At 37.2% G+C, this 22092-nt stretch overlaps 1 non-coding gene across 1 annotated transcript; it reads left to right on the top strand.

Annotated features, from left to right (window-relative positions):
• The first annotated feature begins 20907 nt into the window (after positions 1-20907).
• On the top strand, positions 20908-21014 carry LOC131150076 (small nucleolar RNA R71). The gene has a single exon (XR_009135460.1). It is a non-coding gene; the product is annotated as a small nucleolar RNA R71 (small nucleolar RNA).
• The last annotated feature ends 1078 nt before the right edge of the window (positions 21015-22092 follow it).

Raw genomic sequence — 22092 nt, 5'->3', positions numbered from 1 at the left:
AAAGTTATAAGATATTCTTAATGAATCACAGACTCCGAATTTTTGTGACTGTATAACTTTTTTCATTTTGAATTTTCTTGCATAGTTTAATGAATTTTTCACATGCTTCATCATTGTGACCAAAAAATAGTCCCCATGTAAATCTAGAATAATCATGAATAATAACAAACACGTATGATTTTCCTCCTAAACTCTAAATTGGGTCTGTACCAAATAAATCTAAATGTAGCATTTGAAGTGGCCTAGTAGTAGAGATTACATTCTTCTTTTTAAAACTAGATCTAGCTTGTTTTCCTAATTGAAATGCATCACAAATTTTATCTTTCACAAATTTTGTCTTAGGCAATCTCTTAACTAACTCTCCCTTAACTAGTTTAGATATTAAGTCCATTTTTGCGTGTCTTAGTCTCCTATGCCAAATCCAACTATTCAGATTCATAGTAGAGAAACATGTCACACGTTAAGAAGTTAAGTTATCAAAGCTGGTGGTATATACATTTGCATGATGATCAGCAGTAAATAGAATTTTGCGATCAGTTTTGTGCACAACAATGCATTTGTCATGTTCAAAGGATACTCTATAGCCTTTATCACACAGTTTACTTCTACTTAATATATTATATTTTAAAACATCAACCAGTAAAACATCATCTATAATAAGTGATGGATCGTTACCAACTTTACCTACTTCTATGATCTTCCCTGTTGACCTGATAGGTCACACCTAGTTTTGATAATGAGAAATACTCTTGGTACCGATGTTTGTACTGAGACTTGCATGCAGGTTCACCTTACGCGTGTATTCGAATTGAAAGATATATCATGATGGCGTATGGTGATCAAGAAGAAGAATGAAGATATTTGTGCTATATTTGTAATTATTTATTCATTTTTCTTCATTCTAGGATGTAAAGTTAATTATGGATTTTACACCAATGTCTTGTAATAACTTACATCATGCATGATAGGTAGGTATGCTCAAAATGACCATATTTGGACTTTAGGTACCTACACATAGTGTACTAAGTCCCCAACATCACTTAATATATCAAAGGAGTTAACTAGAGCAAAATTGGACTTAAATGAAAAATTTGAGGGAGGTCGTGCGACCGTACCCTTAGTGTTCAAAACACCTCGGGTGACCGAACCATGGATGGGTCAACAAGTTGACCTATGTTCGGCAGACTGAACCAAAATGAACACAACTTCCACGGTCGACCAAACCTGTGTCAGGTCACTTTTCACCAACCTGAGTGCTCAAACTTCACGTTAATTTACCCTCGGGCGACCGAACTTATGAGTTCGGGATATCAAATTTTAGACCAGGCGACCGAATCGCAAAATTTTGAAGAATAACCTCAGTTCAGAAAACCGAACTACTTTTTTGGCGGCCAAACCTCAAAAACACTTTTTCAGAATTGTGTCTCTTTGGGCACCCGAACCTTGGACTGAGCACCTGAAAGCTCTTGGGTTGTTTATTTTTATCGAGGTAATTAGGGGTTAAAAAAAGGGTTAAAACTTTAAACTTGTGTTAAATCTTTTCTAATAATACCCATTAAGTCCTCAACTGTCATAATTTGCCCCTTACCTATATATACTAGCTCATTTGCAATAATTTGCAAGGGATTAGCAAAAATCATTAAGGCAAAATTCTCTCAAAAATCCAAAATTCTATTTTACCCTATACTACTCCCATACACTCCAAAACTCAAATTTCTTTGATTATCTAAGTGTTGTGAGTGTTCTTAAAGTGCTTGTGCTTAATTCTCATTTGCTTATACTCTCAATTGTTGTGATTTATTGATTGATTTTATAGAGAGTAAAGCATTAAGTTCTCCCATTGATTTTATTTGATAAATCTTGCGTGGGAAGACTTAGAGGCTTGTGGTTTTTGCATTGTCATTGCAAGTTACCTTAGCCCATATTTTTGTGTGCACAAATTGTTTTCAAGCTTGCATTCAAACATCCCTTGTGCTTGGTATATTGAAAACATGTTGTTGAGTTTGTTTGAATCATCTTGCTAGCATTTTTTTTGAAACCCTAAACTAATACTGTGATATTCAATACTGTGTTTCAAATCTTGCTTAGATATACACTCTAGATCTTGATTGTTTATCCATACTTGATTAAGTGTTTAGAACATATTAAAGCACTGAGCATATTACATATCATTCATGCTTGTGTTATTGCTTGAGCTATACTTGTGTACATATCTGCTTTTGAGGAAGCATATTTCCATGTACGCAAAATTTTAGACACATTTGTTGTATTCCAGGCGTGCACCTGAAGAGGGAGACTAGCCCTGTGGAATAGTTCGGGATTGGCATAAACCTGGTTAGGAAAGTTATGTGCACCATCCTGGTAAGATGTAAGTTGAGGTGAGCTCCGCTAATTGACCTGGTTGTAAACGGTGCCGCTCCACCCATTAGGTGAGCCGTAGTGGAATCCTTGTTTTGGTGAGCCAAGGCCGGGTCGTAGGCACTTTGGCCGACCCCGATATCATGTATGGTGTCATTTTATTTTCAACACTTTATTTTCTACACCTGTATGTTTATTGGTTGAATATCTGCTTGGATTTGAAATTGCTTAGACTGCTTCCTATGTTGCATAATAATGATTGTTGGACTAGATAAACCTTGGCATAATTTTTTTTATCTCCAATTCACCCCCCTTGGGATTGCACCAAAGCTAACATTCCCTTTTGCATTGTCCCCAAAAGTGACAAATCCTCCATCCTTTGGAGTGATGGATGCGAATTTAGCTTTATCCCCAATCATATGTTGTGAACATCCGCTGTCCATATACCATCTATTCTTTGAGAAGGATGATCTCAAGCATACTTGCAATAGACATTTAAGTAACTAATTTTGATACCCATTTTTTTCTGGGGTCCATGACTCACCTTTAACTCTCCATACCTTTTTAATTTTAACATCTTGGTTCTTAAAAGGACAATCAAATTTTATGTGACCTATCCTTTTACATTTAAAGCATGTAGTATATTTATAGGAGTTTTTTGATGGAGTATAAGCTTTTGCTTCTTTTACAAAATAACCTATGTAGAGATGTTTTTGTTTCAAATTTTATTTTCCATTAAAACGAAGTCCTTTATCTAAGGAATTTCTTTGTGCTCCAAGGAGCTTTTCAAAGTTACTGTGGCCATTTGTGAATTTATGAGCAATTTTAGAATTTTCTTTCAATTTTATTTTCAATTCCTCAACTTTTAAATCTTTTTCTTTTATCATAGATGCATGTGACTCATTATGTTTTTCAATAAGCATTGATAGTTCCTTTAATTTACATTTCAAATCAGAAATTTTCTTAGTTTTCTTCTCAAACGTATTAAAAGTGTACAAATATTCCTGTTGCAGTTCATTATAAGAAAGCATACTATTTCAATTTTTAGAATCACTGGAATAATAAGAAGACTCTGAGAAAGATGATTGTACCTCAAGGTCATCATGTGCCATTAGACACAGATTGACTACCTGATCATCAATGGACTTAGTGTCTAAACTGTTTGTGTTGTGCATGTCCCAACTGACTTTTAGAGCCTTCTTATTTTTCTTAGAGGCTTTCCTTAGTTTAGGACATTCAGATTTGACGTGTCCAACCTCTCTACCGTTGTAGCAAGTTGTTGGATCATCCTTCTGTTTCTTCTTGCTTGACTCTCCTTTTTCTAATTTGGAGTTCTGAAATTTTCTGTCAAACTTCTTATTCTTCTCTAGGAATTTTCCAAACTTCTTTGTTAACAAGGCCATGTCATCTTCCGATTCTGAGTCGTTTCCTTCACTAGAGCTGCTAGACAATGCCTTAAGAGTTGTACTCTTTTTGCTTTATTTTACTCATTTTTCCTCTTATTTGTTGCTAGCTTATAAGTGATGAGCGATCCGATTAGTTCATCAATCGACATCTCTTTCAAGTTCCTTCCTTCAGCTATAATAGTAGCTTTAGTTTCCCAAACTGGCGGTAGTCTCCTAAGGATTTTTTTTTATCAACTCATAAGTAGGGTAAGATTTACCAAGAGCATTTAATGAATTCGTGATGTGTGTGAATCTAGTGTACATGGATTGAATATATTCATTAGCAGTCATTTTAAATGTCTCATATTCACTAGTAAGCATATCTATCCTAGTATCTTTTACTTGCTTAGTGCCTTCATATGTTACTTCTAATTTTTCCCATATCTCTTTATTACTTTTGCAAGTCATCACCCTATTAAACTCATTAACGTCTAGTGCACAGTATAGAAGGTTTATAGAAGTAGCATTTATTTAAACAGATTTCCAATCATCATCAGTATACTCATCATCACTCTTAGGTACATTTACTTTATCAACTACTTTCATAGGAACATGATTTCCTTTAGAGACTATTCTCCACACTTTCCAATCAACATTTAAAAGATATATACCCATCCTGCATTTCTAGTAGGTGTAATTTACACCGCAAAAAATTGGTGGACTAGTGGACGAGTGTCCCTCAACGAATGGGGTTACACCAATGTGTGCCATATTTTACAAAAATAATGGTTAAGTCGATGTAACCTCGCTCTGATACCAAATGTGAATTTCGGTGTTAACCCAAAAAAGGGGGGGGGGGGTGAATTGGGTATTTTAAAAATTAAGTCTTTGAAGTTTTAATTTTAAAAACTTTCAATTACAAACTTACAAACTTCTTACAACTGGCTCAATGTCCTTCAATTAATCAACCTAATGAGTGATTTTGTCAATCAATCAATTTTACCTAATTACTTTTTTGACCTGCTACATAATGAAAACATTCACACAATTCACATAAATAAGTTTACGTTGAATTTAAAAGGAGTTAAAGGTAAGAGAGATGCAAACACGATTTTAAGAGGTTCAGCCAACTCGGCCTACGTCCTCGCCTTAGGCAACCCACTCAAGGATTCCACTAATCCCTACTCTTTTAACTGGGACGGAGTTTGCCTTAATAGTCCACTGCTTACAAGAGGTCTAGCTTCCTCCTCAACCCCGGTTCACAACTCGAACCACGAATACAATATAAAGATTACAATTTCTGCAAAACTCAAAATGCTGCAAACCAAGCTAGTGAGTACAATAAAATTCCTACTACATAATCATATGATAAAACATGAAGCTCAATATGTATGTAACAATAAGATTGTTATATGAGTAATGGGATGCTTCCCAAATTTATTTTTTTAATCAATATCTCCAAAAAATAATTTCCTAAAAATGAGTGCTTTGGAGATCTTAGGGTTTGATGTTAGATCACTTTATGCAAGAATAGAAAACAAGATCCTTTTAAAAATAATCTTGAATAACACGTAGATCTATGTTCTTGCTATTAAATAATTTGTAAAATTAAATCTTTGAATAAAAATATGACTTTGAATATTGCAAAGATTTAAATAATATTTTTCAAAAGATATTCCTCAAGAATATGTATCTAGAAGCTCTTACAATTTGCAATCATATAGTTTTTGCAATAACTAAATATCGAATCTTTGAATGAAAATATAGATTTGAATATCTCAAAGATTTTAGCTTTAGAAAAACTTTTCTCAAATATTTTATTCAATCAATGAATATAAAACACACAAAAATATCTTTGCTCCGAAGAAAATATTTAATATAATAAATATAGGAAACAAGAAAATAGGATTTGAATGCTCAAAATACTCAAACCTTAATACCAACAACGATTGAAAAATATATACGTGAATGCCTTTTGATCAACGTAACAAATGCCCAAATTGGATGTGATTGCTTTTGGAGTGCATGCACAAGTTCAGCAATATGTTGAAGGCTCTCAGTATGTAAAAAAGTTATGGTCTAGGGTTTATAGATTAGGTTTATAAGTATTCTCGGTAGTTGATCAAATCCTAGCCGTTGGATCATTTAGAAATAAAAAATTTTGTCTATATCCGCGCTGAGATGCTGTTCTGCACTGCGACATTTGTCGACGAGAGCATGCATTTGTTGACGAGTGTAGAACACCCGTTCGTTGACGAGAACAAAACGTTCGTCACTGTGTGACTTTCCTGCGTTCGTTGGCAAGGCTATGGGGTTCATTGACGAGGCCTCTAAAATTTGCCTCTAAAATTCATTCAACCTAATGAATCTTTCATGAAATGAATAAGTCCTAAGGTCAGTCTAGGGTATATTTGAGCTTTGAATTATATCATATGACATATGTAAATACATTCAATTCTAAATACCCATTCCCATTGAAATTCTTGAACTTGAAGCTTGCTTCCTCACCCTTATACTCTTCTTGTTCCATGGATTAAGTCAAGTGATATGTACTTTAGGTTCCTTGTGGCTTCCGTATCATGATTACCATTCATGCATTCTAAATCATGATACTATTCACAAACTCAGTTGCATAGGTCAAATACCAAGTGATTTGTCATTATCAAAATAGGATTGGACTCATAGAGTCAACAACCAATTTCTATTTTAGCGTATTATAGCTTTGTTTTTCTTCTTTGCTCTCCTTTTATTTTATCTTTATTATTTTAGTTTTTGCTTTTGGTTTTTTATTATGAATTTTTGAATCTATGTGCTATAAAGTGTGTATGATGGGTTTGTGATCTTTGGATCCAGAGCTGATTCCCATAGTCCCTGAGATTAAGTGATCTCATAGGTCCCTTAGGAATCCAACTTCGAATCTTGAGCCTGCTAAGTTGTCCAAACCCAAAGTAATGGCCAAATGTCCTCCAGTTCCTGCTGATCAAATCCTGGAACCCCAAGATCCCCGCATACTGGTGGTGGGAGAGCAAGCACATAGGCCTCTTAGAGACTACTTTGTACCTAATGCATACACCTCACCATCTTGCATTTGGTTTTCAGATGTCCAGGCGGTGCATTTCAAGATCAAAACTTCCATCATCTCGACGCTGCCCACCTTTAGTGGGAATTCTTCTAAAAATCCTTATTAGCATCTGGATGAATTTCTCGAGATATGTTCCACCATCCAAATACATAATTTCGATGATGAAGCCCTCCGCCTAAGGCTTTTTCCATTCTCTCTGAAGGATAAGGCCAAATATTGGTTGACGTCCTTAGAGTTGAACTCGGTGACAAACTGGGCCACCATACAGCAGAAGTTTTTGAAGAACTACTTCCCGACTAGGAACACTAGTTAGTTGCATAGAGCTATTACTAGCTAATCACAATCGGATAGGGAACAATTTTTTGAGACCTAGGAGCGTTTCAAAGACTTTTTACAAAAATGCCAACATCATTAGGTCCCTAAATGGTGATTGGTCCAAACTTTCTATGAAGGGTTGTTTGAGAGAGATAGGTCGATGGTAGATGCATCATGTGGAGGTACTTTCCTCACTAAACGCAAGAATGAGGCTTGGGTTCTTTTTGAGAACCTTACCAAAAATTTTCAGTAGTATACTGTTGCTGCTCGTAAATCTTCCAAACCTTCCACTTCCAAATCCAAGGGAGTTTGTGAGTTAGCCATAGGCCATGACCTAGCACCCACTTTGCACAATATAGTTCAAAAGTTAGATCGAGTCTTGTCTTTAAGACAGCAACCACAGTCAATGGCTTGTGCAGAAGTGTGTACAATATGCTTCGATCCTTCCCATTTATGTTATAATTGTCCCCGCGCACCATCCCAACCGGAGTCTATCTAGGAAGAAGTGAAGGCTACCCACAATTGGTATGATAGACAATCAAACAATCCCTATTCCAACACACACAATCCTTGGTGGAAACAGCACCCTAACTTCTCTTGAAGGCCACAAGCTTCGGGTTTTCAATCCCGAAGACCTTAATAAGCCCCTAATGATCCAAAATCATCCTAATTCTGCCTGTCAACCTTCATCATTTCATCAACCATCTCCCTCTCAGCCTAAATATGATACATTTCAAGAGACGGTGTTGAAAACCCTCAAGGGCATTGAGGTTGATCGCCAAGTAGATTGGTAGCTCCTTCACTCTCACTCCCAATCTATAGCTAAGATGGAAGCCACCATAGGGCATTAGTTACTTCTTTGAGTCGTAGAGATGAGGGAAAGTTATCGAGTTTGCCCTTGGTGAGCCCTAAGGGCCAATACGGGGAAGAATATAAACAAGACACTGGCCCGTTGTCATATCACAAGTAGGCCCAAGTGGTGACCACTTTACAGAGTAGTGGGATAATAAATAATAAGGTGGAGGAGCAGCTGAGTGAGAGTGAGAACGAGAAGGAGAGAAAAGGAGAATCCAATATTGAAACTTGCGGCACTTTCTCCTTAAGCTTAGTGATTCCTCCCGAGACATCCATGCCCACTGTTGGAGGGACCAAACTACACTACACACCTCATACGGCATTTCATGTCTCTCCAGCACTATACCCTTCAGCTCTTCATGCACCCTCTTCATCTAAGAAAGAGACCATCACTAAATCCATCACAGACAAATTCAACCAAGTTAAGGTCAACCAGCCTCCCTTAGATGATATTAAGCAAACACCTGAGTATGCTAAAGTCCTTAGGGATTTGTATGAACTAAAGTTAAAGTTGAGGGTGCATACAAATGAACAAGTAAAGCTGCTCGAGCACATGCACTTAATGTTATTACGTGATATTCCCTCTAAATTGAGAGACCCCGGCACACCAACCATTTTGTGTGTAATTGGCAGTTATACCATTGATGGGGCTCTTTTAGATTTAGGGTCGAGTGTGAATATCATTCCATACATGGCTTAATAGCAACTTTTCCTAGGACAGGTATAGCATACCCCAGTCACCTTATGTTTTGCAGGCCAATCACTAAAAAGACCACAGGGTGTGATAGAGGATGTAGTCGTCATAGTGGAAGGTTTTTCCTGTCAAATGGATTTTATTATCTTAGATATGGAACTTTTTAGGAATCTAATCCCTGTCTAGTTGGGACACCCATTCTTAGCCACTTCCAATGTCTGCATTCAATGTAAGACAGGGATTATGAACATTTCCTCTGGCCAAAAGCAACTCCGGCTAAACATATTCCATTTTCTCCAACATCCACTTAAAGTAGTCCAAATTGTGGACGATGCCATGATCGATAAAAATGTAGAGGAAACGGCTCCCTCAATTCAGTGGAGGGACCCATTGGAAGAGACTCTTTATCCTGAGAGCCCATCTACAACTAACTTGGAGGACCCCTACGATCAAAGTATAGAACTTCATGATTTGGCCTCCAAGGTAAAGGGACAAGTGAGGGTATCCACCACAAAGTTTGATGAGGGAATGAGGGAGGTCATTCTGAGCTTGAAACTCGGATGAGTTTGAAACGAGCTTTAATGTGTCTGTTTGAAGATGGTAAACTTAGCACTTTCGAGAGGTAACTAAAGTATTTTCCTTTTCCCTTTTGAGTACATAGATTGTACATAGTAGAGTGCATAAATTTTAGAGTCTTGCGAGTGAGGCATAGGATAGTTGGGGGTATGAAGCTTTTTTAATTTCCTAAAAGTGCTTAGGAGTTCAACTAGGTGCACGACCATCATGTCGTTGGTGTGACCTTGTCTAGCCCCTGAACTCCTCCACGTTTACCCAAAACTGAGAGAATCGCCGATCTCTACAACTAGAACTGAGTTGGCACACGACTTGGTCGGGGGTTAATGTTCTTGTTTAAGTCGAGGGGTGCGACCAAGCGCGACCAAAACATGAGCTGGTGCGACTTGGTCTAATTTGTCAAAAATTCATTGAAACACCTGTTGTAACGACCTAAAATTTCCATCCATTTTTTTTTCTATATTAATATATAATTTCTAATACCTTGCATGAGCATAGATAACATCATCACGGTCTGAAGTGGGACAGTGGTATCCTATGCATTTCATATAACACCTAAGAAGCAAAAGTACATACATATCCAACATATTTCTAAATACAATACCCAAGTACTATAAACCTAGTTGTACACATACACAAAAATATACATAACATTCCCAAAAAATTCCAAAATTATGTGGGCTCCATAGACCAGCCCAAAACTCACCCCAAAAACTACGTCGACTTTACACCACCTCTACCTCTGAGGCGACCCTGCTCGCCTCTCTGGATTACCTGAAATGTTTAATAATGTTGGGGTGATACACCTCTAAGTAAGGAGAAACATGTTATTACTAGTGTGTGGCATCTGAGTTAATAGGCAACATATCATTTAATTAATACTGCATATGATATACATCAAGTAAAATATCTATATAATAACACATGCTTATATCATCTAGAATATGAAAATTTCTGAGTTATCTATTCAAAATTACTTCTATCTATAATAAGTAATTTTGATTTCTGTGTGTACTATACATAAACATAAATATGTAAACTTCCCCCTCGATGGCTATATATCATGACGTACCCCCTCATGACTAGGTTGTGCGGCCCGTAGGCAGGGCTAAACGTTGGTTGGCCCTCCAGTGCTAGCCTAAATGTATGCACATCTAGATGCCTATACCATGAAAGGCCCGCTCCACCTGGTCTGGACATTAGGGAGCTCACAACACTACCTGAGGGCACAATCGGTTGTACCATACTCTATTGGAGACGTATGGTTACACTGTTTATACTGTATCGCAACGGTACTGAACTCTGTAAACTGCAATATTCCATTAGGGTTTGATACTGCATATTAATATTTCTATATTTCTATATTTCTATAATAACCATGATTCTACATCAACTGTATAGCCATGACGCTATAATGACTATATATTTGTATATTCTATAGCTATAATTCTGTATTCTGTATGTTATGGCTCTATGCTCTATAAAACTATATTTTTGTATATCATGGTTCTATAAAATTCTGTATAATCATGGTTCTTTATATTTTTGTATAATCATGGTAATAAAAACACTGTATAATCAACTCTGTAAAACACTGTACAATCATATTCTGAAATATACTACATAATCATAATTCTGTAATATACTATATAAGCATGATTCTGTAAAGTACTGTATATCATATAAATTGTATTTATGTATAATTCTATATAGCCATAGCTCTATATATAAAACTATATAAGTTATGTTCCATAACTCTCTAGGCTCTATAATTATGCTTCTGTAAAAATGTATAACATATTCTATAATTTTCCAATATTTCTCATGCCACACAATTCAATAAAACGTTATAAATATGTTATGTAAAACTGTATAATTTTCATGCTCTGATCAAATACTATATTATACTGAGAAAATGTCTAATAAGGCTGGCATAACATGTATTCCCTTTACCCAACTATCTGGGCTCTAAATACTATTTAACATTCTTATGCGTGCGGCGTTCATAATTTTCAACACTCTAATCCTAAAAGCATAATACCCTAATTTTAATCCACAAAAACATCAGTATATTCGCATACAACACAGAATCTAAACTCATATAAGCCTGGTAATACTGAAAATTCCCAAATAATCAACTTACCCTTGTTTTGGGATGGTGCCTATGTTGGCCTAACCAACAATCTACTCCAGCACACTTGAAGAGTATCTGCCCAAGAGTAGAGTGGCGACTTCCGATCATCGATCCGGTGAAGAACGAAATCAGAATTGTAGAGAGAAGAGAGGGGAACAAATTTTAGAGAGAGAGAGGGAGCATGCATGCAATCTCTGCAAAAAAAATGTGATTTTTGGCCTTATATAGATTGCTTGTCCATGTGGCCTCGTCGACGAGCCATGTCTTCTCGTCGATGAGTTCAAGAAGGGGGTTCATCAACGAGCACCTAACCCTTGTTGACGAGCTTCAGGCCCTGAAATCAGCCTTCTCGGTAAGTTCTCATCGACGAGACATGAGTCCACATCAACAAGCCCAAGAAGGCCTCTCGTCGACAAGCGCTCTGCATCCGTCAATGAGACCCTACTGAGTTCCTATTGAAATCTTTTTTTTTTTCTCTTTTATTTTATTATTTAATTCCCATAATTATTCAGGATACTACACCTGCTCACCCACGACTCTTCAACTCCCGCCATTATCATTTCTTGGTCGTTTCTTATCGCCCCGCCCTTTAACTTCATCGCTTGATCATGTATCAACTCTCCAGTGCCCTTGGTTACCCTCTAGCCATCAAATGTGCCTCCAACAATCACCTTTTTGCTTGGCAACCTTATAGGAGTTCTAGGGTTTCACACGTCCCTAGTCCCTGAGCTCCTTCGTTCTCTCCATTTTCTTCTCTTACTGTTCCTACCATGGATGTTGCCCACGCATCCAGTCATCATTTCAAACACCAAGTTTGACTCAGCATAGCGCTCACTCCTATGCCAGTTTTTACTCACACTTTGCTATGTATTGTGCTTCTGTGACACACTTTTGTTTTTCTTTTCTTTGTATTTTCTTTTCTTACATTTCACCATGTTTTTGCAAGGCTGTACGTGTGCCTGTTATGTGTCTATATACATTGTACTGTCTTTGAATTCAATGAAATTAATGGTGTTTTTGGACTCTTCTTTTGCGCTACAGTGTATTATTGTATGCATGCTATTTCTGGCTCCTGTGTTATTCCATATGCAGGTACATTGATTGACGTAACTACACAAGGCAGTGTTTCTCCTCTCCCTATTATCCAATTTCTTTATTTCCACACTTCAATTAGACACTGAAGTTCTAAGTTAGGGGTAGGGGGTAGGAACACACTGCATGGAACATTTCAAAGCACAAAAATGACACAATTTTTCAAATTTTCAGTGAACACTGTGTATTTTATGCTATGCTAACATCTATTATGCCCTTTACATACTTCTATATAACCTAGATGTTAAATGCATAGGCCCACCAATTATATGACTTTATTATGCTCACTAACAATGCAGTAAGTTATTCATGCATAATTTCACATAAGCATAGCCAGTATATTATTTTCCACTCCATGAAGGTTGACTAGTGATTCATTTGCTTTAATATAGTTTTACAAACTCTTGTATTCACATGGTATTTCATGAGACTAAAAACGCACTTACACATGATTTGCAGCACTTAGGTTTCCTTGAGAGCACTGAGATAACAATCGTGGCGACTATGACGCCTTGTGAGGTATTGTTGAGCTGCTCATTCATTTCTTGAGTTTTTGATGTCAAACTCTGAGTTTATGGAGCTCAAATAATTTTTTTGGTGGATATTCCTTGTATACTTGTCTTGATCCTTGCATTTGCTAGCGTAGAGGTGATGTCTGGTGGGGATATATAATCCTAAGTCTTGTAACTTACTCGAGACGTGAAAATTGAGCCACCCCTAGAGATAGACCCAGTTCATGGACTTCTTCTCGAGCCTAATGACCATTGGAGGTATGAAGACAAAAAAATTTGTGAAAATTGTCCTAACTGACCATGAAGGAAAAATGACAAAAAGTATGAGCAGAAGAAAATAAAAAGAAATTTAAAATATATTGAGAATCTAGGTATATTCCCAAGAGGGGGAGTGAAGTGGGATTTTAAAATTTCTTTGCTACACAAGAAAATTTATTTTCAGAAGTCAATCAACCTTCAACAATCACTCAAGTAAAATAATATTGATTAACAATCAAGTATAGCCAACAATCAATCCACGTTCAGTTCTTTTATGATGTTCAAGATCAACTTGTAAATTCTGAGTACCAATATATAAAATAGATTAAAAAAATCTCAGAACCTTTTAAATTCAAAAATCAGATTTTATTCCTTGAGATATAATTTCAGAGATTTGATTAAATAAAGGCTGAAATTTTCCTTTAATTAGCTGAACAAGATTTACTTCAGTAGTGAAATAAAAATCAGAATATTAACTTCAAACTTGTTAACCCAATCAATGATCACCAATATGTTCTTTGATTTCCGATATGAAATAAAATTAGTAATTTCAGAAACTTCCAAAATTCAACAAGTATTTAATGATCATACACGTAGGTTATATACTTGTAGTAAATTAAAGAGAGTAGGGAAAAGAGCTGAGAACTAGATTTTTTACAAGGTTCGGCCAGAAATCTACATCCTTGCCCCAAGAAACCACTGTAAGGATTTTCCTTTCCAACTTTCCTTACTAGGTAAAGTTACAACCTCTCTCCTTATAAGGTGGAGATCTCTTTCTAACAAGAGTAACCGTTCTTGCTAGGCAACGATCCAAACAACCTTGAATCATCAAGAAAATAAGAAAAAAGAACAACTTTGGTTCGTATAAGAGAAACTCTCAGTTATAGCAGATTTGTACAATTTGAGAACAATATACTTAAGCAAAAATCAATATAAAGAGTGAAGCTTAGTTAAATATCAATGTGGTGCAAACTTGATTTGAAAATATCAGTAGAAAGATCAGAGAACCATGAGTTTTTTATCAACAAGAACATAGCAAGCCTTTCAACAAAACTTTCAGCTAGATAGCTTTGAACGTGTAGTATAATTTTTCTTGATTTCTGATTATTGATATCTTTAATTCTTGAAATGAACATGTATTTATAGAGTTAAAAAATATATATTCGTGTTCCCTAAGTTACTTGCAGTGTTTCCCAAGTTTTCTCAAAGTTTGGAGTCCAAAAAATCAATTTTGGAAACTTTTCCTCACTGCTTAAAAATTTAAAATTACGAAGCTCATTAGACTGTGACCGGAGGGTCAGTCGCCCGAGCCTTTATAGTTCAGCGAAATTTTGAAATAATGTGCTCAATTAGTCGCCTGACCCTGAGGGGTCAGTCTCCTGTTTCGATTCCATTTTCTTAATTTTATCAGCATAGAAAGGTCAGTCGCCTAATCAAATTGTTGACCTAATTGGTCACACCCAGTTTTGATTATGATAAATACTCTTGGTACTAATTGTTGTACTGAGAATCGCATGTAGGTTAACCTTGTACATGCTTCAGGACTAAAAGACTTATCATGATGGCATGCGGTGTTCGTGCCGATGAATGAAGAATCTTGTGCTGCATTTGTATTTATTATTCAGTTTCTTCATTCTAGGATGTAATTTTATTATGGACTGTACACTCATATGGCTTGTAATAATTTGCATCATGCATGATAGGTAGGTATGCTCAAATTGACCTTAGTTGGACTTTAGGTACCTACACGGACTAGAGAAAGACCTTACGGAACACCCTTCGGTCGACCGACATCGGATTTTTTCGGTGTCTTCAAAAGGACCAGAAATGACCCTAGGACACTCACTATTGCACATTCATGTGTTCAAATTTTGAATAGGGTGTTTTTTTGATGAAATAGGACCGAAATGCACACATGGTGCACTTTCGGTCCACCAGCACAGTCAGTTCATTTTGGCCTGGTCGACCGAAACCTCCTTGGGTCAACTAATTGACCAAGGCCCTGGTCGACTGAACTGGAATAGTTCAAAAGTCCCAGTTGACCGAAACCCTCTATGGTCAACATTTTGACCCCCTGGTCGATCGAACCAAGTAGTTCAAAAAGCCCTGGTCGACCGAAACCTCTCTCGGTCAAAAGTTTGACAAACTGGTCGACTGAACCTTTTTGTACTCCAACTACCTATTCGACCGAGGGTCCTCAGGAGAAATCCCAGCGGTCTGGTCGACCGAACCAGCCAGTTCAAATTGGCCTGGTCGACCGAACCTCGAAAAATTGAGAAATTGCCCTCTCCTAGTCGACCGAACCCTTAGTTCAAAATTTCCCTAGTCGACCAAACAATATGAGACTTGGTCGACCGAACCATCTGAGACCTGGTCAATCAAAACAGTTTTGGTCGACCGAACCTCTCGGGTTGCCCTGATTTTTACTGCGATTAAATATTTTTTAAACCGGGTTAACGCGTAATCTCTCTATAGCTAATACTCTCTTTTGGTATAAAGTTTGATTGATTTTATTTGAGAGTATAACCTAAAGTTCTTCCATAGATTTCATTTGACAAATCTTGTACGGGAAGACTTTAAGGGTTGTGGTTCTTGCATTATAGTTGCAAGTTACCTGACCGGTGCAAACTGCAAGTGCACAGTATCGTAGTTTTGTAATATAATGATGTGTAGAGTATCGTCCTTAGGGATTGATGTCTTAATTTTACCAAGTACCGAAATTTTACTAACCTTGATTTTATTTAGAAAAATTAACAATTTTAGGCTGCAAAATTTAAACAAAGCTATTTTAAATAAACTATTCAGGAGAATTTAAAACTGAATACCGCGTGTCAAATTGATGATGGTGAAAACTTATAGGAAACCGATTTCACCTATATTTTCTTCAATTTGGAGCGTACGGGAAAGATCAACACTCGCCGCACCGCCGTCGCGCGTCACGAACACCCCGAACACCGCCGTTGTTTGCCGTCTTCCGATTCTGAAAAGATAGTATTTTTGCGTGCTTCCAACTCTCCTTTGCTGGCTGTGTGTGTATCTCTGCAGCACCCCCAAAAGAAAACCACAAGAAAGCTCTCCAAAAAATAATTTTTCCAAGAAACTCTATGTGCTTTGGCCTCCCTTCTCTTTCTCCCCAAGAAAAATCCTTTTTTTTCTTCCTATGGTGCGGCCTCTCTTCCTCCAGCCCCCAGCGCACGCTGCTCTCTCCAAAAATCCTCTTGCACACTGCACTCCCCCCACAAGGAAACCCTCCCTTGTTGACTTTTTCATCCTTTCCTTTTGTCCTTTCTTTCTTTGCTTTTCTTTCCTTTCTTTTTTTCTTTCCATTCTTTTGTCTTTCCTTTGGATGTACCCAGCGCACACTGCCCTTATGAGATGACCCGGCTGCATGGCTGGGTCACATCTCATTTTTTGATTTTTTGTTTTCTTTTTTTTTTCAAAGGTACATGAACTGCCCTCCTCTTTCAAGCCCACTTTCGACCCTCTTACAGCTCGTAACTCTCAAATCTTAAAACATAAAAGATGTAGAGATATTTTTCATATTTTCCCAGAATTTTGAATCATCTTAATCGGAGCTCGTATGAGAAAGTTACGCCAAGATTACGAAGAATTGTTGAAAAAATCCATAAAACGGTGTATGCTAACTTCACGTCTGATTTCTGCCTTGATTCTGCCAGTATTTTGCAAAACACAAAACACGAAAATTGTAGATTGTTTTCTTATCTTTCTATGGCATCTTGAATCATCTGAATCAGAGGTTGGATGAGAGAGTTACGCACAGATTGCAAAGTACTGTCTGTTTTTTTTAGCTTCCAATAATTGCTCTGCAATAAAAAACACCAAAATTTCATACATTACTCAATAAAACCCAAATTTTATAAATATAACACAATGTTAGAATATTGAGAGTAATTAGGCATTTAAATACAAAATATCATTTGCAATGCATGAATTAAGGCACCTAATTACGCAATTTAAGCGCGTAATCACACCCCCCAACTAAAGTTTTGCTAGTCCCTAGCAAATAACGTGAATGCAATTTAGGGTGGTGTCATACCAATTTCAATGAATGAATACATAGGCAACACAACCATACCCTTTCACATACAGGAATATCACCAAATTACACACAAACTTATTCATACCCAATTCACGCAACTCCGAAGTAAGTCATTCATGCAAATCTCATCATTATATAGCCATTAAAAACAGTAAACTCACGTAAAATTAACCAGCGAGCACAATTCAGAGTTAATGTAGCCATATAAATTTAAGTATAAATAGGCGAAATCTTGAAGCACGTGTAATGTGCGTGACTCGTTACACCCAGGATATCCGTGGACACCTAAAGAACTGTCGCTTTGACTCGGCCTAACTGGTATACTCTCAAAAACACTCAAGAAGGATGGGTTCACTCATCGTATGTGAGGAGGAGTGTCATGATCAAACATCCCACATACTGCAAGGAACAAACGCTAAATGTATGGAGTGGACTAGTCTGAAAAGGATCAAGCCTATTTAGGAGGTGTCGGGTCCTTCACCCTAGCATCTTCTCACCTACTCGCCATGTCCAACTGAGACCACCCTAGATCAACTTATTCACAAACTAGGCGTGAATACATCTGAGGCATTAGGCGGGTAAAGAGTCTTCATATGTGGATAACATGCATCTTGTCCTTGACTTTTGTTGTAGTTGTGTGGAGCAGGTACTAATCTTTCACCTCTTGTAGGGTATTTCTATTTCTCTTTTTCTTTCTTCTGCTCATTTTTCAATTTCTTTCTTTTCATGGTCAATTAGGACAGTCATAACACTTCTTTTATTGTTTCATACCACCCATGTGCATTAAGCTCGAACAAGAGTCCATGAAATAAGTTTATTTCTAGGGGTGGTTCGGCCTTCACATCTTGAGTAGGCTGCAAGACCTAAGTTTTTATCTCCCCACTAGATGTCACCTCTAGGCTAGCAATTCAAAAACCAAGACTAGTGTACAAAGAGTATCCAGAAAAAAATAGGGAAAGTTGAGTTTCATGAACTCTGAATTGACGTCAAAACTCAAAAGAGCGATAAATGGCTCAACAGTACCTCACAAGGTGTCAAAGTCTCCACGGGTGCTCTCTCAGTGTTCACAAGGAACCCTAAGTGCTACAAGTCACGTGAACGTGTATTTTTTTAGCCGCAAGAGATACCATGTAGATACAAAAGTTTATATAGCCAGATTAACACAAGTGCACTACCAATCAACTTTCAATGAGTTACGATTCCTAGTTTAGCCATATAAATAGAAACTACACATAAATGACCCAATGTGTACTCCTAGGTTATATGCAGGTATATGAAGGGCATAAGTAGCATCATTCACACACATTTTTTTTCACTGTTATTAAAAAATGAGAAGGATTGAAGAAAAGAAAGAAACTTCCCTGACTTATTGGTGAATCCGTCGAGGAGTTTAATTTTCAGCTCTGTACTCATGCCAAATGAACCTGCATCAAAAATCTCAATTATTCAAAAGTGCATAGATAAATAAATAAATAATAAAGGAAATAAACAAAAGAAAAACTCTTTGGGTTGCCTCCCATAAGCGCTTGTTTTAACGTCTCCAGCCAGACGTTTCAATCTTCATCAACCAAGATCACCAAGAGGAATAAATGCACAGTTCCTCTCCATTTGTTCTCCATAATAGTGCTTCAATCTCTAACCATTAACTCTGAATATATTCCCTGGGAAGAGTTTTAATCGTGAGTTGAAGAGTAGAACCTGTTGTCTTGGAGCAAACTCACACCTAAGAATCTGTTTTTCATGCCACTTCTTCGTCTGCTCTTTGTAGATTTTTGCATTTTCATACGCATCACCCGAGAATGCATAGCGAAAATGCTCAGGGAAATGTTTCAACTCTAGAGATAAAGGTTGTTGCGTCTTTCCTTTAGAGATTATAGAATCCGTCCTTGCTACCATAGGTTCTAGCCTCCCCACACATTGTTGTGTTGTAATCTGCTGCAAGGATCGTTCTAGGTGATCAACTTGTACATCTTTTTGAAAGACTTTTTCTACACCTTGCTGAATGACATCTACCCGAAAGCAAGTGCTTGGATCTTCTGGGAATCTCATGTCTTGGTAGATGTTGAACATAACCTCTTCCTTATCCACTCTCAATGTTAACTCACCCTTTTGAACATCAATTAAAGCCCTTCCAGTGGCCAAGAATTAGTGGGACTTCTTGGTCTTCCTCCATATCTAACACCACAAAATCAGCAGGAAAAATAAATTTATCAACCTTTACCAATACGTCTTCTATGATTCCATGTGGATACTTGATGGATCGGTCTGCTAGTTGCAAAGAAATGGTTGTTTGTTTCATCTCTCCAAGTCCCAATTTCCTGCAAACAGAAAGTGACATAAGATTAATGCTAGCTCCAAGATCATATAAAACTTTATCAAAAAATATATTTCCAATAGTGCAAGGCAAAGTAAAACTCCCTGGATCTTTTAATTTCTGAGGCAATTTCTTTTGAAGAATAGCACTACACTCCTCGGTAAGCTTCACTATTTCGAACTCCTCCAACCTTCTTTTCTTTGAAATGATCTCCTTCAAGAATTTGACATAGTTTGGCATTTGTTCCAAGGATCTGCAAAAGGAATATTTATGTGAATTTTCTTAAAAATATCCAAAAACTTAGAAAATTGCTTATCTAATTTTTGTTTTTGAAAACGTTGAGGATAAGGAAGTGGAGTAGAGAGAATAGGAGGATTGTCAAGAAATGAAATTGATGGAAGCGTGTCCATCTCTCTTGGTGTATCATCCACAATCTCCTCTTCTTCCCCTTTATTCTTGCTTCAGCCATTCTTTTCAGGTGTAGGTGTGGACATAGTTTCCTTTGCTGGTGATTTATCAATTTCTCTTCCACTCCTAAGTGTGATGACATTGCATTGTTCCTTAGGATTCACTTCTGTGTTGCTAGGAAAAGTTCCTCTCTGTTGGGTATTTATAGTCGTGGCCAGTTGCCCAATTTGTATTTCAAGGTTCTTCATAGTGGCTCCCATATTATTGCAATGAGTCTCAATGTTGTCTAGCCGTGCATCTGTCTTTTTAAACCTTGCTTTTGTCTCCTCAACAAAAGATATCATGGCATCCTCAAGTGACATCTTCTTCTCACCTTGATGACTCTCAAATCCTGCAGGAGGTTGCAGCACATTCCTTGTATTTCCATAAGACAAATTCTCATGATTTCGAAGCCCTGAATGGTAATATTGTGGCAAAGGATCACCACGATAATTATAGTTCCGATTATTGATGTATTGAACCTGTTCTTGACTCGCTCCAATACTCGAATCTGTCCTACTTGTAGCTGCCACATGTTCTGCACCTTGTGGTATCCTCTGGGTTGTCAAAGATGAAATCTGATGAGACAAAGAAGCTACTTGAGCTGAAAGTGCAGCAAACGGCTCCAATTCATGAATTCCAGCAACTTTCTTAGCCATAGTTCTTTCAGTTGGCCATTGATAGTTATTTGAGGCCATTTCTTCCAAAAGAGCAGTAGCACCCTCAGGTGTCTTTGACATCAAAGTTCCCCCAGATGCAGCATCAACTAAAGTCCGCGTTTGCCCATTTAACCCATTACAAAACATCTGAATTTGCAACCAATCTGGCAATCCATGTTGTGGGCAGCGTCGAATCAAATCTTTATACCTTTCCCATGCTTCATAGAGTGATTCAAAATCATGCTGCTTGAATTGACCAATCTCAATCCTGAGTTGAGCTGTTTCTGCAGGTGGAAAGAATTTAGCAAGAAATTTTTCTGCCATGTCCTGCCAACTAGTAATACTCCCAGGTTGTAGCGACTATAGCCAACCTCTTGCTTTGTCCCTCAAAGAGAAAGGGAATAATCTCAGTCTAATGGTGTCTTCAGTAACACCATTGATCTTCACAGTATCACAAATCTCCAAAAACATCGCCAGATGGATATTGGGATCATCAAGTGGCGATCCACTGAATTGGGCCTGCTGCACCATACTGATTAATGCGGGTTTGAGCTCAAAATTGTTGGCATTAATGGGCTGGCGTCTGATACCCGAATAATTGCCATTCACAACTGGTCGCACATAATCCATCAAGGTGCGTGGCTGCACATTATCTTGTCCGTTCTCCATGGCTAATACCCTCTTTTTCCTTAGTGCTCTGAGCATTCTTTCAATCTCCGGATCAAAAGGAATAATGTCATGTGTTCTAGCCCTGCGCATCCAACATAAAAAAAAACACACCAGAAATACAAAAATAAAATAAAATTAATAATAATAATAATAAAATAAAGAAAATAAATAAATAAAAATATAAAAATAAAATTCTAAATTAAAACCAAGATTACTTTGTATCGATATTGGCAAAAATAAGAAAAACTCAATCCCCGGCAATGGCCCCAAAAACTTGACCGGTGCAAACTGCAAGTGCACAGTATCGTAGTTTTATAATATAATGATGTGTAGAGTATCGTCCTCAGGGATTGATGTCTTAATTTTACCAAGTACCGAAATTTTACTAACCTTGATTTTATTTAGAAAAATTAACAATTTTAGACTGCAAAATTTAAACAAAGCTACTTTAAATAAACTATTCAGGAGAATTTAAAACTGAATACTGCGTGTCAAATTGATGATGGTGAAAACTTCTAGGAAACCGATTTCACCTATATTTTCTTCAATTTGGAGCGTACGGGAAAGATCAACACTCGCCGCACCGCCATCGCGCGTCACGAACACCCTGAACACCGCCGTTGTTCGCCGCCTTCCGATTCTAAAAAGATAGTATTTTTGTGTGCTTCCAACTCTCCTTTGCTAG

Source organism: Malania oleifera, chromosome 2 (genome assembly GCF_029873635.1).
Source record: "Malania oleifera isolate guangnan ecotype guangnan chromosome 2, ASM2987363v1, whole genome shotgun sequence".
Classification (NCBI taxonomy): Eukaryota; Viridiplantae; Streptophyta; class Magnoliopsida; order Santalales; family Ximeniaceae; genus Malania; species Malania oleifera.
The sequence above is the reverse complement of the archived record's forward strand: the minus strand, read 5'-3'. Positions and strand labels throughout refer to the sequence as shown.